Source organism: Papaver somniferum, chromosome 8 (genome assembly GCF_003573695.1).
Source record: "Papaver somniferum cultivar HN1 chromosome 8, ASM357369v1, whole genome shotgun sequence".
NCBI classification, from domain to species: domain Eukaryota; kingdom Viridiplantae; phylum Streptophyta; class Magnoliopsida; order Ranunculales; family Papaveraceae; genus Papaver; species Papaver somniferum.
This window is the reverse complement of record NC_039365.1, coordinates 48,619,123-48,627,624: the sequence shown is the minus strand read 5'-3', so window position 1 is coordinate 48,627,624 and position 8,502 is coordinate 48,619,123. Positions and strand designations below refer to the sequence as shown.

General features: G+C 35.9%; 1 long non-coding RNA gene across 7 annotated transcripts; it reads right to left on the bottom strand.

Annotated features, from left to right (window-relative positions):
- Positions 1–4,153: 4,153 nt before the first annotated feature.
- On the bottom strand, positions 4,154–8,286 carry LOC113306926. Of its 7 annotated transcripts, none has more exons than XR_003338910.1 (8): positions 7,934–8,286; positions 7,334–7,552; positions 6,986–7,257; positions 6,146–6,598; positions 5,844–5,930; positions 5,165–5,266; positions 4,831–4,932; positions 4,154–4,711 (listed from the first exon to the last, which is right to left on the bottom strand). It is a non-coding gene; the product is annotated as an uncharacterized LOC113306926 (long non-coding RNA). The 7 variants fall into 7 exon arrangements; XR_003338905.1 differs by having other exon boundaries at positions 4,831–5,266; positions 6,146–6,313; positions 6,442–6,598; positions 7,934–8,285; XR_003338906.1 differs by having other exon boundaries at positions 4,831–5,266; positions 6,146–6,264; positions 6,442–6,598; positions 7,934–8,285.
- Between the last annotated feature and the right edge of the window lie 216 nt (positions 8,287–8,502).

The window sequence follows — 8,502 nt, the reverse complement described above, 5'->3', positions numbered from 1 at the left end:
AAACTTCAAATCATTCTTCTTAAATATGAAATTCTTCATTGTATCCCTAAAATCATTATTCTGTTGACAAATAGACAAAATACAAGTTGAGGGAGAACCTTTTTCATCAGCGGTTGATATCTTCTTTCGGTTCCTTGATGATTTGATTCCTTCACACAGGTAGACGTTGACAGATTCTACTGCATCCTTCTTGGTGATTCCCCTTTTTATAGGAGCCATGGAACCGAAAATCTCTTAATGAGATAAGAGTATACATTTAACCCTTAAAATAAAAAAATAACCTTATTTAACACGGTCCGTGAACCAGTGGACATAACATAGACATTGATGTCCGTGAGCCCAAAAGATAGTACACAAATTTTGACTAACTTTTGAATATATAAATTGTGGTTATTATATGTCATGGGTTTAGAGCACTAGAGACGGTTAAACAATACTTAAGGACGTTAACTGGTTATGGAACATAGTTATGTACTCTAGATTTTGGAGCTGGCTCGACAAAATCATTCACACCAGCAGTTTTATGAAAATATTATGAGATGATTCACACAACTATAATAGATTACAAAAAGTGATCAACTCGTACTTGAGCAGCCTTGTCATCACAAGCGGTAATGTAATGAAATTTTATGCAACCTCATTTTCTCAAGCTAAAATATTGAGGTTGCATTCATTACTACAAATAAGTAGTGATATAATGATTGAGACACTCACCGCTTGCGTCACTAGGTGAATTTTCAAGGCCCTTTGTGTATTCCGAATTCTTACCTTATCTGGTTCTTTTACTTCGTTGTCTCCTCGGTTTTGAAGTTCTCGGATTATTCTTCAAAATTTGACTCATTTTGTGCATGTCATTTTGAAGTTTAACTATCCTTGAGTTATTCTTCTTGAATTTACCACATTTTTCCTGAACATGTCCCTTGCACCCACAAAATGAGCAATGCATTGAGAGCTCAACTTCAGAAGGTTCGGTTACTTGTTTATCACAACCAATTGTTTCCTATTTGTACGAGCCAACAGGAAAGAAACAATTGTAGTGATAAAGGTCTTGTTAGAGAACCCAATACCATTAGTGTTACCAAAGGACTTTTTCCCAAACAACATAGCTGAGATCTTATCTGAACTTCCTGAGAGACTTTGTAGATCATACTTGAGGGTATCAATCTCATTTTGTTTGACAAACAAGGTTTTAGTGAACTTCTCATTAAGTCTTTCAAACTCAAGATTTTTCATTTTAGAGATGATTCGAGTTTTTCCACAGTTTTCTTCAAACATAGGGTTTCTCGATGAATTTCTTAACTTTCATTCAAGAATTCTAAAAGCTTCTTTTCTGACTCGTAATCAGAAGCTGAATCGGAATCAACAGATATTTTTCCACAAGGGAAGGAATTTTCTGTCTGATGTTCAAAAGTAAGCTCATCAGAGTTATCAAGTGAAACGATGAGAGCATTATTTCTTTGGAGAGAACTTTCGTCTTAGGTAATTGAATCATCTGGAAACTTAGTTTACGAGCGTCGCTTACGAGATTGTCTATACATTTTCAGGACCTTTCTGACTTGCTGTATGATCATAGGCATATTCTCCTCATCGAGATCAACACAACCCTCATCAGCCCAAGACAAGTTTTCCTTAGAATAAGTCATACTTGTATTGGTTGTGGTTTGAAGTGCAGAAGTGTTATCTTTAGCCATATTATGCTCGTGATCAAATATCTTTAATTTTCTAACGAGACTGTTTCTGTAAAGAATTTTAAGGTTATTCCCTTCCATGATGGCATGTTTCTTAGACTCGTATCTTGCTGGTAAAGGTCGAAGAATTTTCATCACAATGTCCTTTTGGGGAATGGTCTTCCCTAACGAATAGATAGCATTAACAATTCCAGACACTTTTTCATTAAACTCGCAAATGAATCTTCATCAGAGATACAAGATTTTCCCAGTCAGAATTTAGGTTTTGAAGCCTAGCTTCTTTTTCCGAGGTATCTCATTCAAATACGGTTTCTAAGATATCCCAAGCGTCTTTAGACTTAGTGCACGATGTCACATGGTGCTGAAGATCTGGGCTTATGGCGTAGATAATGGCGTTGTTTAACCCGTCAGAATTATGCTTTGCAGCACTTATCTCGGTTTCACTTTATTGTTCTAATGGATTTGCAACAGTATTTCCGTCTCTGATAACTGTCGGCGCATCGTATCTAACGACTACAAGTTTCCATGTCTCAAAGTCACGGTATTGTAAGAAGGAACGCATAGCAATTTTCCACCATAAGTAATTTGTACCATAAAATACTGGCAATATGTTTATTGAGATTGCACTCTTTTCCATATAGTCAGACTACTTCAAAAACATACTTGTTAGGTTTTAATGTGTTTGCCTGCTCTGATACCAATTGAAAACGTGGGGGTACCAAAATACACCACCAACTTTTTCTTAGGAAGTCTGTATGGACAAAGTCAATACGACTCTGAGAGTTCAACTCAATCAAGGAATATCATCTAGAGTTATATGTATCTCTCTCTATTGCGATTAGAACGTTTACAGAATCAAATCCGTGAATTTAATCACAAACAGATTACTTGGATGGTACCCAAGACCAATGTCCAAGAATCAATCAAGTTGTATCCAACAAACTAGGTCGGATGTATCTAGTATCATTGATCAACGCACAATCTATATATTTCAATTATAAATATAAACAATATTATGCAGAAAAACAATATAAAGATAAACACAGACAACAAAAAATTTATTAACGAGGAGACCGCAAATGCAGAAAACTCCCAGAACCTATTCCAGATTGAAAACCAAATTGTATTAAGCCGCTACAAACACTAACCTATTCCAGATTGAACACCAAATTTATCCGTAAAAGGTATCCCACCGATTAAGGTAAAGTCATGCTCCCTACGCCTCTTGAATCCCAGCATGACTCCGCATAATTGATTCCCTTAGCTGACGTCACACCAACTAAGAGTTGCTTCAACTCAATGAAGACTTTAAACCAAATCTTCCTCCCACAGGTTAAGTCTATATATGATTTCCTTTTACAATCAAAAAGTTTGATCAAAGGTGATGGAAATCGATAGCAATAGAAAAAGTCTAGCTAACCTCAAAATCCGGACTTATGCAACCCGAAGTGCAGCCCAGATTATTATTCACCTCACAACTATAAAACTTGTGGAATCAACAGATTTTGAGACGAAGAGAACTTTGATGATTTCTATCTATCTTGTTCGAGTGAGAAGCCGGGATCCTCGAGTTATCAAGTAAAGATAAGTGGGCCTGGATTCATGAATCCCTATGAAGTCTTTATAGTCGCTAAACCCCAAAAGGGTTAGGAAGAGGACGAATCTAGTTACAACTAGGACACACAAAAGTAGTATCGGGATTCAAAGATCCGAATTGCTTGAAGTTCCCCTTTTATAGACATTCAAAGCATATGTTGCTTTAGGTTTAAGCTAAGATAGTTTTGGAACCAAGCAAACAATATCCACCGTTAGATGAACTAGGGAATGACCCGTACCGTTATTCACACAGTTGTATTCTGGGGAGTATGACAGTCTGACCGAATTTGAATTATTTATTTATGTTATCCCAAACATTAATCGAGAAAGAGCTAAATGGATTGGCAAACAGATATACTCTGTAAATGGAACTGATTTGATTGGCCATTATGGTATTCTCCGAATGAAATCCCTAACCAAAAAAAAAAAAAAAAGCAATTAACGCCTCTTGTTATACCTGGAATAATAGCCAGACCAATGAGTTTGTGATGAGGCGATTTGGTGGTGTACAGGGGTATTTATACCCGTTCGTCAATAAAGGGCATTGTAAACGTCGCCAATAGGTAGAATGGGAGTTTTCAGGAGTTACATGCTTGTTGCATGAAAAATGATTATTAAAATGATCATTTGAGGGCAGTAAATACGCTGCACTTAGTCTTGAAAATGTGATTTCAGGAGTTCTCAAAGTGTTTTGATGTGGCCAAAGACTAAATAGCCTTGAAATGTGATGGGTTGCTACAAACAATAAAAAACACCTAAATAAATAAAGATTATTTCGCTGTGGAAAATAGTAAACTCCAAAATTTCTGAAAGTAAACTAACTCATGGCGAGTTAACTTCCATCTCTAATTCCGTTTGCAACCCTGAAGCACATCAAAGATGAAATTTCATTCTGATAAATTTATGAAAAAGAAATAGTTTCTCATTACATCGTATGAATGAAGATCTAAGAAAGCAATGAACAATTCATATCTATTGTCCATAGCTACGATCTGAAAAATTTATATTAAATGTGGAGGATTGGGGTGCAACATAACCTATATTTGTCTCAAGAAATATTTTCCTAGCATCTGTACATTGACCAAAAAGCTTCCCTCTGTTATAATATTAATGAGCTCAATAATTCAACATGAGATGTGACCAAACATGCTCCAATAGTTCCACCATTCTATACCAAATATCCCTGAAAGGATTAGCTTGTCAACGAACTAAACAATAGTTGTGTCAGCAAAAATTGCAAATCAATTCTTGTCGAGGCATCTGCAAGAAATCCATAAGAGAACAGATATATTGCGTCGTTGGCATAACCCGTTTACATGCACAATATGGCTCGACTGACCATCTTGATTCACCTTCTGTCAAGAACTGTGCCTTTGCTTGAAGGGTATACATAAGCTTTACACTCTTGATCTTGCACATGAAAATCCCTGTAAAAAGCATATATCAAAGTCCTAAATATCAAATTCATGGAATCTGATATTGTGTCAATCCTAGATCTCAAGATATACATATTTTATGAGTTTATATTGCTCGTAGGAGGACATACCCATTTTCTGTAGCTAAAATCAGCTTGAAAAAAAAAAACTGATTCTCAAAAGGTTTCTTGAATGACTACAGGCTAATTTCATAATGTCCTTTGAAGCTTCAGCTAGATATTGCTCAACCGTTCAAGGGAATCCAATCCGAGCACAACATCAGCAATGGTACATAGAAGAAATCAACAGAGCAGTTAAATTAGTCTTGGATCCAATAAGAGGAAAAGGAAATAAAGGTATAATTGGCATATACAAAAAACAACGTTAAGAGGACACTTCCAGCGAAATTGCCTAGTAATAAACATAGCTATAGACCATTTACAAAGTTTCACTTATTTGTTTCACCTTGTCTTGGTTGCCACATTTTTTCAGTCATTCCCTTCTTTATCCTTTACATGCTCAGCACACGTTAGGCTCTTCTCTTCTATTTAATTGGCTCCACCTTGCCTAGTAATTTGATCAGGTACAAAGAGTTGAAAAATAAGATAACCACCATGTCTAATACAAAGAGAAAAAATACAGATGAAGACAAAAAGTGTGTTAGGACAAAATCAAATAAATGTGATCAGGTACGACCAACCAAAGTTAAGCTTCTACCTTTTGGTTTTAATTTCAGTAAAACCTTTAATGATTGTCAAGGCTGAGACATTAATGCCTTTGTAAATTAACCAAAACAATAGCTAGTTTCTCAAAAAAGAAAGTCAATGTTCAAGCCAAATAATCAAACTTTAGCATTTTCTGGGTCTTGCTCTGCAAACAATATTGAGAGACTTATAGTCTTTATACAGGTTAATCATTATTTGAGGGGCATTTCATGCGCCCAATTAAATATAATGGGAGTGTTCTAGAGTTACGGCATATGAAACCGATTTGACAGTTAAGAATTCCAAAGGGCGAAATTTATGAGAAAACCACAACAGTTGCTCTGCAAATGAAACCGATTTGATTGGCTCTTATAGTTGTTAGGTTACCCAGGATCACCAAAAAATCCCCAACTATTAAGTGTTAAAGAGAGAGCAGTTACCTTATGCAGTATTCTTTGTGGTGCATATGCTATCCATCCCTTGGCAAAAGTGGAATCGTTAACATCAAGCCAAAGTCGATTATAGTCCTATATGGAGGTCATGAATGCATTATTCACACTAATTATCATAAAGAATGTGTATGTTAACAAACTGAGCAACTTATAACAAAAAATCAATCTCAAAAGGAAACATTGGCAAACAAAAGTTTGATAATCCAAAATATATCTTGGCGAGCACATTGGCAAGTGACCTGCACAATGGAAAAATATGTGTATGATTGATATAACTTCATGTTATGCACCTGAAATGCGGTGAACTTAATCTTTCGACATTAGAAATATCGATCCTGGTCCAACCATATATCTGGTCGAAACTACTCTGCATCTTGACACCATTTATAGATTCGGACACGATTGAGCACTGCTGGTACGTCGAGATATTGTGCATGTGTGATTACATTTCAAGTACACTGATACAGTGAATGAGGATTGCCACATATAATAACTGAACTTTATCATTTTATAATGATGAGATGTTGGATTCAATAAGTTTCACCAAAAGGTTCCAAAAAAATGAAAAAATGCTAGTCAAGGCTACCTGTCCATTATGTGCCTTGGTTCCTTAACTTTTGTTTAAAACGTCAAAACTTATTTTTCAGTAGAAACCAATCTATTATGGGTAGTCTCTATCTTGCTATGTCCCAAGCAGTGCAAGTATTTGGTATCCCCGTTTCCGCATCCGTTTTTTAGATAGCCTGTGATACCGCACGTAAGAAGGCAAAGTTAGGAGCAAGTTGCACTGGAACAAAAAAGTGCATCCCAATCGATAGTGCCGGAACTGAAAGTAATCCATTAATCCAAATTTAGTAGCTACCAAGTAATCCATTAATTCAAGAATGACAGGTGATTACATAATAACACCTCATAGTCTATCTAGATATATAGTCACACTCCATAATCCGAACTAATGGTTTATAGTCACACTCCAAAAAATATCAGATTTTTGGGGGAAAAGGCCTTAACTGTAACATAATTTTCCAAATCTATACATTTATTTCTCAGGAAATATCATCTCAATCCTAACTCTAACACAATGAACTGGAACATCTATGCTTACATGAAATGTATGCAGTAAGAATCACCTGTAATATGTATGTTCTGAAGATTAGATTCGAGTGCCTCAAACTCAGTGAAGCAGAAATTATGAGGAATAATCCACACAGAGTAAGCATCAAGTGCGAAGGGTGAGGTGTTCCAACAAAAGTAACCTCTTTTTTTCACTCTGTGCTGGCCTGAATTTGGGTTTTGCAGTAGTCAAGTGCAATTTCTCAATAGTGTACAAACCACCTTCTCGAATCTGCTTATCAAATTTCCAAATAAGATTTTTGGGTATGATGGTATGTAACTCGTCACCCTGTATCAGCAGAGGTGTCAGTGGAACATTATTGAAGCTGTATATTGCAAATTTACAGAAATAAGGGGGTCAATACCTGCTCGTCAACAATAATCATATCGACACCGCTAACGTCATTGGTGGACGTAAAATTCAATTCTTCCCAGTAACATGAACAGTAAGGACGCTTTAGTTTCCTTCGTCAAGGGATCCTAAACTCTTCAACTTGTCCTGGGTAACTGAAGATGGTACTTGCTGTGGTTTGATATTGATTTGAGATGCCATGTCGTCTGTTCTTTAGTCCGAATACCGAAAACTGGAAAACAAATTCATCAGAAACTCAATTCAAACATAGGAGCAGTAGACACAGCAAAGACCTAATGAATGATTTCTAAAAAAAAAGGGAAATTAAAATTAGGACGGGAAAACCAAAAAACACAACAAAAATTTCTCATACGATTCCAAATCGTAAATTCAAGAAAAATTGGATCAATGAAACTAAAAATAATAACAGGACAGAAATTGGATATAAAACGAAGCTAAAAAAAATTAGAAAATTAAAATTAGGACGGGCAAACCAAAAACCACAACAAAAATTTCTCATAGGATTCCAAATCGTAAATTCAAGCAATTCTGGATCAACGAAACTAAAAATAATAACCAGACATAAATTTGAAGCTAGGGAAAGAAGACTTACATGTTCGAATGGAACTGATGTCGATTTCGATTGTGATTATCCATTTTATAGAGAGGGTCCAATTAATGCAAGGATGAGCGAATTTTTTTTAAGTTGCAGGAAAAATTAAATATGGATTGAGAAAACCTTGATTGGGAATACCTACGAAGAGAGAATATAATGACATCTAGGGTTTATCATACGTTACGGAATCTGGAAGTTAAGAGAAAAGATTACTCGGGAACCTAAAGAGATGTGAATTGGAACCTGAACGAAATTCCAATGGAGGCATCTAGTTGTGCGTTACCAACAATGAAACCCCTGTTTACGATTTGCTTTCAAGTGAGGCAGGATATGCATTGGATTAACAAATCAATATGTTATTCTAGGACGCGAGGGAAGTTCTCAGCCGGTAGTTGGAAATTCCAATATATCCTGGTCGTTGGTTGACGCACCAAACCCTCCTATTGTATAAGCATTGATCTTTGAATCTGATTTACATAAAAAAGATATACACTCTAGTTAGGTGAAACCATAACAGAATCATGTACAAAGAATATGTTCAAGATGGTCGGCCAAAACTAGACAAT